This window comes from Euwallacea fornicatus, chromosome 32 (genome assembly GCF_040115645.1).
Source record: "Euwallacea fornicatus isolate EFF26 chromosome 32, ASM4011564v1, whole genome shotgun sequence".
Taxonomy (NCBI): Eukaryota; Metazoa; Arthropoda; class Insecta; order Coleoptera; family Curculionidae; genus Euwallacea; species Euwallacea fornicatus.
The window spans coordinates 920,600-931,023 of record NC_089572.1 but is presented as its reverse complement, the minus strand read 5'-3'; the positions used below and the strand labels follow the sequence as shown (position 1 = coordinate 931,023).

At 36.5% G+C, this 10,424-nt stretch overlaps 1 long non-coding RNA gene across 1 annotated transcript; it reads left to right on the top strand.

The window, feature by feature from the left end:
* Positions 1-5,965, top strand: LOC136348245 (uncharacterized). Its single transcript, XR_010733608.1, has 3 exons — positions 1-110; positions 197-381; positions 5,609-5,965. It is a non-coding gene; the product is annotated as an uncharacterized lncRNA (long non-coding RNA).
* The last annotated feature ends 4,459 nt before the right edge of the window (positions 5,966-10,424 follow it).

The following is a 10,424-nucleotide window of genomic DNA, read 5'->3' as shown; positions in this document are numbered from 1 at the left end:
ATTACAATACACATTTGAGACCAATTTCTAAAAACCAGCAAATAGTATGATGATTTGCCAAAATTGAATGTGATGTGCCCCTACGCTCCCTTAATACCAACATGGCTAAGGTACTCAAACTATTTGCAATAAATCTTATGCTTCCTTTCATGATTAATTTACAAAAGCCCGTCTGTTACAAAAAAAAATTCTTTAGACTGGTAACAATCACCGGAATGAAATGGATGATTTAATAACGTTAGATGATTCAGCAAGAGGGACATTAGGTGCCATGCACAACTGCATGAACTCAATGAACAATTTTCCATGTGCTCAATATAAAACCATGAAGTTTTGCCCTATTTTGAACCCAAAAACTTTGATGGAAGCCCCAAATCTCAGGTATACTTCCTACATAGTCATACATATTCCATTTTGCTTAAATCTACCTTATTATATGCACGAATTCTGAATAGGCCTTTGAACAATTTTTTTTTAATATTTATTGTAAGGTATTGCGGTTTCCAAGAAGTTAACTTTTTTTCTTCACGAGGTGAAATCTTCCCAAGACACCCGATCTGGCCTTCTGCCGACTGTGTGGTATAGAATTCGCTTCAGACACTCTTACCACATTGAATCTTTTTAAATTTCCAGTCTATAAGAAACAGATCGGCATGAGATCATTACGGTGATCCGTCTTTTTACTCTATTGAGCAAGTTGTCGTATTTCATGCATTTTAGAACACGCGGCCACAATGATACACCATACAATATCGACAACAGCATAATTCATGCTAACAGCCTCGTTTTGCCACTCGCTGGTCCTCCTCTGTTAAGCGTCATCCTATTTAGAGAATTTGTAGAATTCCCAAGAATTTGGCTGACTCCTTAGTTCTCATTTGGTTTCCACCCACCCCTAGTTATACTTCCCTCGATTTCCTCCTTCCCCATATAAGGATTACATTCTTCTTCTCTGTCGCGTCCTCCAAACTCATTTCTCTCAGAATACTCCATACCCTTTGCATGGTCTTATGTGTGGTGCCTTCCGGATTTTTCTTGATCTTTGCCTTCGCAAGCGCGACCGGATCGTCGACCTACGTCACGACCCCAACACCTTTCCTCACTAACCAGGCGACTAACCTGCATCAACATTAACCACAATAATGAAAAAATAAGGTAAATTTATTTATAAAATGAAAAAATGTTATTAAATTCTTTTAAATGAATTTCATCGCCTTCATGGTACTCTCCGTCCGATACAAAGCACTTACGCCATCGGTTTTTCCACTCCTCAAAACAGTCAGAGAAGAAATTTTCCGGGACGACCTTCAATGCTTTTTCGATTTGACTTTTATTTCCTCAGTCGAATCAGAACAGTGTCCTCAGGGCGGTCTTTTGAGCTTGTTGAACGGTCAGAAGTCCGCCAGTGTTAAATCAGGTGAATACGGTGGTTGCGGAAGGATATGGATAGAGTTTTTGCCAGAATGTTCTCGAAGAACAAAAGCAGTATGGGATTGTCGTAGTACAAAAACTAAGAATTTTCTGTCCATGATTCTGGACTTTTGAGGAGAATAGCTTCACGCAAACGACGCTTAATGCTCAAATAACGTTCCTTGTTATCGGTTTGCCCTGACGAAAGAAACTCATCCATTCATAATCCAAAACTGTCAATATGACCTTGATTTTTGAGCGACTTTGGAGGGTTTTTTTCGGCCTTTGTTATACTTTTCGCACGACATCCTCTTAATTAGGCAGTTGTTGCCGGTTTGCATGCATAGATCTAAGTCTCATCTACCGTAATGACGTCATTGTAGTCGAAAATCATTGTTTGACAGATTTCAATGCGACGCTTTTTTCCCAAAAAATTGAGTGTTTGGAACCAATCGAGATTTGACACGTTCGAGGCATAAAGCATCTTGTAAAATGGTTAGAGTTGATCCAAAAGAAATGTTCGTAGAATCAGCAAAGTGTCTAGTGGTCAATCATCGATTTAGGAGTACCAAATCGTTGATTTCCTTGACGTGGCTTTCATCGGTAGATGTGGATGGTCGTCCGGGACGCTGTTCGTTTTGAACTTCTTCTCGTCCTTTTAATTTTTTCTACCATTTGTAAATGTTTTTTGCGACATAGCCGTATCAGCGAAGGCCTTTTGTAATATCCCCAACGTTTTCGCGGCAGAATGTTCATTCCGCAAACAAAATTTAATGCAAATTCATTGCTCTTCAAAACGAGGCATAGAAAAGAGAGCATAGAAAAAATAGGCATAGAATCTGTTTAACATAGAAAAATTCACTTTTCTATGTTAAACAGAACACCTGTACCTGTGCAGAAATTGCGTTACGTTAATGAAACGGAACTTTCTTCTTCGTCAAATGCGATCGATTTTTTTTAACTTCTTCGCTTAAACGCTGCAATAAATTTGTATGATATTCTTCGTTTATTGTTTTTCCTTTTGGAAGATAGCTAGTAAAAATGATGTCACGTGCATCCCAATAAACTGATGTAATCACTTTTCCTGAAGATAGAACAGTTTCCGCCTTCGTCGGAGCCGATTATCCCCTTTGGGTCCATTGTTTTGATTGCTGTTTAGTCTCAGGTCTGAAATTATGGACTCACCTTTCATCCAAGGTTATGAATCAATGCAGAAACGCTGCTTAATTCCTCTGAAACTTTGTTAAACACTCTCTTGAAAAATGCTCATGGGGGTGTTTTTGAATCACGCACCGATGATCAATTTATTCCATGTTGGCAAAAAAATCGCTATGCGCATGTCAAGTCGGGCACTTCTAGGACCATTCTTGTATTTTCAACATATTAATACTCTCACAAGTATTTTTCGGTATTAGTACAAATTTTTACTATAATTCTGAAATACAGTGTGCAAAAACCGACACTGTTTTTTGCGAAAGAATTAGAAGGAAATTTGATTCATGTCTCGGGACGTATTTATGCAAGCGGTAGCCATTTTAAGCCATTTTTATACATTTTTAAAGCATTAATTTATCAATTACAGCGTTAATAAAAAATTAAATTCTCTTAAGATTGCTCTGTCGTACAAACGAACTAGGAAAATCGCCTATGTAAATCCTTAAAAAATGTTCTTTTATGTAACTCGCGTCACTTTGTGGCACTTCACTCCGGCCCCCCTGCAAAATCCTACTTGTTACCTAAAACCAAGTGTTTCCCATTTGGTTACACGAATAGCTATTATTACCTATAATTGCGAGTGTAATTAAATTTTAACACAAATCTGCAAACCTGAGCAGTAATCGCCACACACTAACATATGGGGCAGAATAGGCGAGGTAAGCCGAATAAGCAGTGTAAGCTAAGAACTCTGTCCCATACCTCAGAGGAGCATGGTAAGCGGTGGAGCAAACGAAAGGATGCTCGGGATGTTACGGATGGTGTGCTATATGCCGAGACCCCGAAGTGAGTATTGGGGTCAGCTTCTGCGTTAGGGCTTGTTGAAAATAGAGTCAAAATAACGACGAAGATTACTTATACAAAGTGTTCCTCAAGTAGTTATACTCAAAATACCGGGAGATGCCTTACGTAAAATAAGACGATTTGAATTATGGACCCTGTTTCGGAAACCGCTTTTAACTGAACTACAGCATGCTAACTTTTTTTTGTTTCGAGTAACTCTTAAAATTTTTTAACGAATTCATTCAAATTTGGTACTTAAAGGCAATTTGACCACTAGAATTGGGATTTAACATTCATTTGGTGGTATCAGTTGGGGGGCACCACTTAACCCATACTTCGCATGTTTTACGTCACGTAACTTTTTGGCCCTTTACCTCACCAATTCGGTGATTGCCAAAATGGATTTTACCATATTTTTCACTTAAAAAAGATATACTTCTTAGAAATCCGTAAAGTCGCCGTTTTCGAAATATTTACATGTATAAAATTCACTGCCACTATGTCCAATTTAATTGTTCGGGAAAGGTCTTTTTTTTCTCTAGAAAACCCTGATTGCACTGATATCACCAAATAAACATTAAATCTGATTTTTAGCTGTCAAATTGCCCTTAAGTTCCAAATTTGATCGATTTTTTTCGACTGTACCAGTAATTCGAAAAAAAAAATAGAAAAATTTAACGCCCTGTAGATCTGTTAATAGCAGTTTCCGAACCAATGATCATTCATGATTCAAAACGTTTTATTTTCATGTATGATATCTCTCATTACTCTGTGCAACATTACTTAAGGACCTCTTAGGCATAGAGAAAAGCAACACTATCTAAAAATCGAACACTGATGATATGGAACACTTACCATCAATTTTTTTGTCCATTGTGAAATTTTGGGGCTACTTGACCTAAAGTTGGCAGAGAAGTGATAAAACTTCACAAATAAACTACCAATTTACATTATACTGATATTTTAGGCATCGTGCAATGCCACGGTCATAACGGCCCTGATGGAGCGTGTACGTGATTGCCATCTTGAATTTTAAACAGGTGTTGAAATGGTAATTGTCCACTTGAACTAGTTTACATTGTTTTCGGGAGGTTTGTTGAATTCAAATAACACGGCCCTAGTCAGTTACATAATGACCTACACATCACTAAAATAATAATGGAAGAACGACCATTTTTCAAGGTGCCGTACGTAAAAAACTCTAAGTTTCTAATTATTAGTCGTTTAATCAAGGATTTATAAACTTAATATTCGAGAATAGTGCGTGTCACGTGTTTCGAAAAACTGACCTCAGGGTATATAAGGCGCTCAAATTCTTCATGCTTTATCAGTTCACTTGTATCGGTCAGCACTTCATCAGAAATCTTCAAGATGTACAAACTCGTAAGTGTACTTAATGAGCACCTTTTAACCACATTCGGTGCAGGAATAGATACAAACACCAAATTGTGTATTTTCATTCTGTTAGATTGCATTGTCATTTGCTGCCCTATTGGCTGCCTCCCTCGCCGCTCCAGCTCCGGAAGCTAAAGCTGATCCGACGCCAGAAGCCACAGCGGACCCCGAAGCAAAACCAGGATTAATTGCCTACAGCTCCCCCATAATCACCGCTCCTTTGGCTTACTCTGCAGCTTACAGCGCTCCTTTGAGCTATGCCGCAGCTCCATTAGCTTACAATACCTACCCCGCGTATTCTGCTTACTCAGCTCCTTATGTTTCCGTGTGGTAGTTGGTATTGTTAAGTGATCGTCCCAATGCAAAATTTCAAATTTAAATGCTCAATGTAAATGCTTCACATGCAGTGTTTTAATTTTTAAAGTGTTGAGTTAACAGTTGGTAGCAAATACGATTACTCAATGTTGGAGGAATTGTAATTGTAATTAAATACATTTTAATCTGTGGAATATACCTGTATTTAGACTATAATCTTGATTATGTTTCCTGGATATCAATGAGTGGGGAAAAGATGAGTAATTTGAACTCCAACAGCGTATTTTCATTAAGAAAACGAACAGAAGAAAGAATAAACTTTGGAGGCAAGAAAAAAGCTGGAAATGAACTAAAATGAGTCCGGAAATAAGGACGAAAAATTTCGTGGGAAAAAGACTTATAGAAGTGAACAGACTGTCCGCGCTCGCTTATATTTCGTCTATTCATAAGTTTGCTATCAGGCGACTGTTGAAACATTTTTTCTCTTCAGATCTTAGAATATCAGAAAAATCGATTATCCGAAGAAAGAAGAGACTTCGAAGCGGTGTGGCAAAAGTTTATACAGGACAGTAAGAAACAAAAAGCTCTGTTAAAAAAATTAGAGGAAGAAATCAGTGAACAAAAAAGAGAGTGGGACTCACAGAAACAATCATTAGGTGTTCTTTTGATTCGCCATATTTCGACTTCTATACCACTGTCAATTGCTCCAGGACAAGAAAAGGACAGAGCCGTTTTCGCAGCGAAATTCGCCACACAAAAACTAATACATACTGTCCAAGACTTCCAGAGACAAATGAATGTACAGAAAAAAATGCAGTTTCTACTCACTAAAATGTTACATGAAAAAGACAATCAACTTAGATTCGTCCAATCAAAGGCAGGTAGCCTAGTTTATTCCAATAAAATCCTCATGATTTATGAGTTCAACATTTTCTTCCGCTTTATTTTCAACACAACTCTCATCCAAAATTAATAATTTGGTCAGAAATTTGTGGTCTTTCGACTTTAACAGGTATCCAGCATGAATAGGACAAGAAAGATCTTCCAGCCCAGCGAATTGTTGCTGAACGATGTCGCAACGCAGGTACTTTTCTTTAAAAATCCGTTTGAACTAGTGAGCTTTCGATCTACTCCAAATGGAAACACTTCTTCGTGCTCGAACTACAATGAGAAACCAGAATGTGCAGTTTGGAGTTGTCGTTGAAAATATTTTTGGATTCCTGGAAAAGCATGGGTGAAGCTCGGGCCGAGATTACTTGTCTCCCTGGGCTAACATCAATAAGCAGAACTTCCACGTAACAGTGCTTTGAATAGTGGAAACTCAGTAAAAATGGTCAATTGGAGAGTTTTATTTAACTTACTATAATAAGGTTTTGTCCCGTTAGATTATGGGCGTCAGTAAATGACGACTCCAGAGAATATACACAGTAGGTCTCCTAGAAGGTTTCTCATTTAAGAAAACAAGGTGTGGCGACGGCCTGTAGTAAACCAGTTTACAAAAGGTATTATAACGCATGTGTAACATTCATAAATCTGACATTTAAAAAAAATGCTTAAGCATATATAATTTAATTTTTTTAAATAATTTAATGCAGTATTTTCGGTATTCAAATCTTCCAGCCCAATTCAGCTACCCCTACTCAACGAAAAGGTACCCATCAAGTATGTCAATTGAAAAATATTTCAGTTAGAGATACAACGGTATACTTAGAACTGAACTCGGGTCCACAGTGTCCTTAAAAAATGCCATTAATAGATTCAAAACAGAGCAATTCTCTGTTACATCAAACAAAACTGAAATTCCTATAATAAATGCTTAAATTGGGCTCCGTTAACAATTCCGCAACGACTCAGTCAGTGTTGCTTTTGTTATTAATTACAACTCTGTTTGAATTCTGCTTGAATTCTAAGAGTGTAAATCACTAAAATGTTGTGGTCTACTTTTGTAAACGGAACTTTTTAAGTGACCTCGCAAGAAAAATCGAAGAGCGTAAGATCTGGAGATCGTGGCGGCCATTTTATTGCGCGTCTTCTACCGATCCATCTCCCAGCGAAATTCTCATCAAGATACTCTTTCACAACGATGGCATAATGTGTTTGTGAACCGTTTTGTTGTGAGTGTATTGGCCATTTTCTCCTGGAAAAATTACGACTATTGATGGAACTGTTCAGGTTTTCAATGAGTGCGTGTATTGGGCGTGGTTTAAGTTCCTCTCTATGAAATATCGACCGATGAACTCGAGGCCGATTATACTCATTCATACATGAAATTTTTGCGGATGTTGTATATGCAGAGTCTGCACCCGATGAGGGCTGTCTGTAGACCAGCAGCGACGATTATCACGACGAATAGATTCATTGAAGCACAATGTTGCTTCATCCGAAAATTAAATTCTAGAAAACAACCTATATTCCTGAATGCCTGTTTCCTGCATCAATTCGGAAAATTTCACCCTTTGATGAAAATCTGCAGATGTCAACCCCTGGGTAAGGGAAATTTTGTATGTATGAAAGTTTTCTCGTTTTCAAAATTTCTTGCTAATTTTGCAGATACCTTAAATTCATCGGCAATTTTGCTGGTGGAGTGTATATGAGGCCTTCATCGATAGATAAAAGAATGTCTGGTGCTTTATCGCCAGCAGATGCGGTTCGAGGTCTTCCACATTTTTGTGCAGCTTTCACACTTCTAGTTGGTTTAATTGTTTTATCAATCCAAAAAACTACATTTCTATCAATAAGACGGTATGGATATGTTTCATTAAATATAAGACAAACCTCTTCCTAAGTTCTTTTGCGACCTCTATACCCTGAAAATATTAAAAATTCAATTCTTTGCTTCTCAGATAGACGATCCATTTTTTTTTAATATTCTAACTGTGGTGGATGCTTAACAATTGAATTCAAATATTAATGAATTCTATGAAAACCAAAATATTTTGTATCTAAAAAATGATTTACATTAGAAACGGTTTGAAATTTTCACATCTTATTATAATTTTTTACTGTCTTTCAAAGTGAAATAAAATGGATTGTCTGTCTAGGAAGTAAAGATTAAAACTTTTGTTTTTAGGATTTGGACTTTGTTCTATTTTTTTTAAGGATACTATTGACTCAAGTACAATTCTGAGTATAACATTGTATGCCTTATTAAATTAACTTTCATTTGATATACTGGAATGGGACCTTTTCAATTAAAAAAAAAAGTTAGCAGGGGTAGGTGGAAAAGGGTAAAAAAATTGAACATCCAAAATCGAGCATTAAATGCTTTTTTGAAAATTAAATTACAAATATTTAAGTATTTTTTTAAATATTAAGTTTACGAAATTTATAAACATGTTACAAAACTTTTTACAAGCGCTTTTAAATGGCAGAAATATGAACTCATTAATCTCCAAAATCAAAATCCATTAAAAGTTATGTAGATAGTTCAAGATAAAGACAAAGTTTGTAATTTAATAAAAAATATCTTTAAGCCCATCTATAGAACAAACAAAATGATATTACTTAAATTATTTAAATTATTTAAATTATTTAAATTAATTAAAATCTAAAAATACAATATTATACGGAGGATACTATTTTACATTAAGTTAGTTGAATGTTGAGAGGACAATGGCCAAGGGCACCCTAGGAAGCGTGGCGGACTTTTCTAGTCTGTAGTTTTTTTAGGGGGAAGGAGAGCGGTGATTCCACCCAGAGCGCCAGACTTGGTAAGGCCGGCTCTGTACGTTCGTACTTCTGGTCAAATCAACAGTAACAAAAACTTGAAAATAACCAAAAAACTAATAATGCACGTCGACTTGGCTCCATTTTTAACGTTCGTAACAGCATAAAATGTTATCCTTATACACTTTCAGCGAAGGGTTCGAGCGAATAATCTTATACAAGGAACAATCCTAAAGAGGGTGTAAGAAATTAACACAAAAAAAATTGACATATAGTCCTATTTTCGGTAATCTGCTATAAAAGAAAATGCCATATTTGTGAAAATGTGTTTGAACAAAATGTCTCCAACAACTTTAGTAAATTTTCAAAATTTTGGGAGGCACAGGTTTGCCCTACCAGATTGATGGCTTTCCCGGTAATTCCCCCAGATCTATTAAAGAAGAAAATGATGACAATGACCTCGAAATAATTTCACAAGCACAGATTCAACGTCGGATTAGGGGTGATTATCGCTTGTTGCTAATTGGCCAATGGGGCGTACTTCGTCGATATGCGTATAATAATACAACTGGTACCCATTAAGAGTGGAGTGATGGGTTAATTGCCATCAGTAGGTCTGACCGGTACCGAGGTAGTGCATCTGAATTTGGATTAAAAATTTCAAAATTATTCGTCAAAATTTTGATTCTTAGTTCAGATCAGTGATTTGTGCGAAAAATGGAAAAACGAGGCCATGTAAGTATCAAATTATCATTTTCTTGCTATGCTTAAGCTTATTTTTCCAAGTGTAAAAGCAAGGTGTGTTCAATAGCTAATTATCTGTTTAAAACTACATACAGGGGGTTACAAATTCGATACCTTAGTATCGTTATCATTGTAACCACAAAGCACAGAAAGTTGGTTTCGTGTGTGGTTCAGTTATACAGGGTGTTCCAGTTTATAGTAGCAGGACTTTAATAGTCGATAGAAGACTTTTTCTTAAGATGAAAATGTCATATAAATACATATTGAAAGCGGCTCAGTTTTTAAGATACAGGGTGGCAAACTTGACTTAATTTTTGTTTTTTACAATTCACGAAAATATTACGATATAACCATGAAATTTGATATTTTGGGATTGTCCAATCGCAATCAATAAATTCGGTACTGCAGCACGGTTCATATTTGTTAAAATTTACCTGAAATTTACAGAGGGCGCCATATGCAACATACTAGTGAATGTTCAAATAATGATAACTTTTTTGTGCCTCCTTGTAGCAAGTTCTTTTAAAATCAAAATGGATTCCCTGTTCATTTTTCCCCCAAAAAAGGTATTCTTGTTATAAATTGCTAAAAGTCACTGCTTTCGAGATATATTGAATTTGGTCCCTAGTAGTACGATCTGCTTTCACAGGGGAGTTGTGATTAATAATTATAATAATATGTGGGACGATGTTACAGTAACTTTTAGAGAACGACCTTAGTTACAATTGGGTGGTTGCCCAATACATTTTAGAAAAAATGTAAGAGCTTGGTTGGATACGAATTACCTAGGAAGATAGATAGGACGTGGTGGTCCGGTTTTGTGGACTTCACCGAACCTCACGCTTTTAATCGTCTTCGTGTGGAGCTTCCTAAAAGAAAGAGTTTATGCTAGTCCT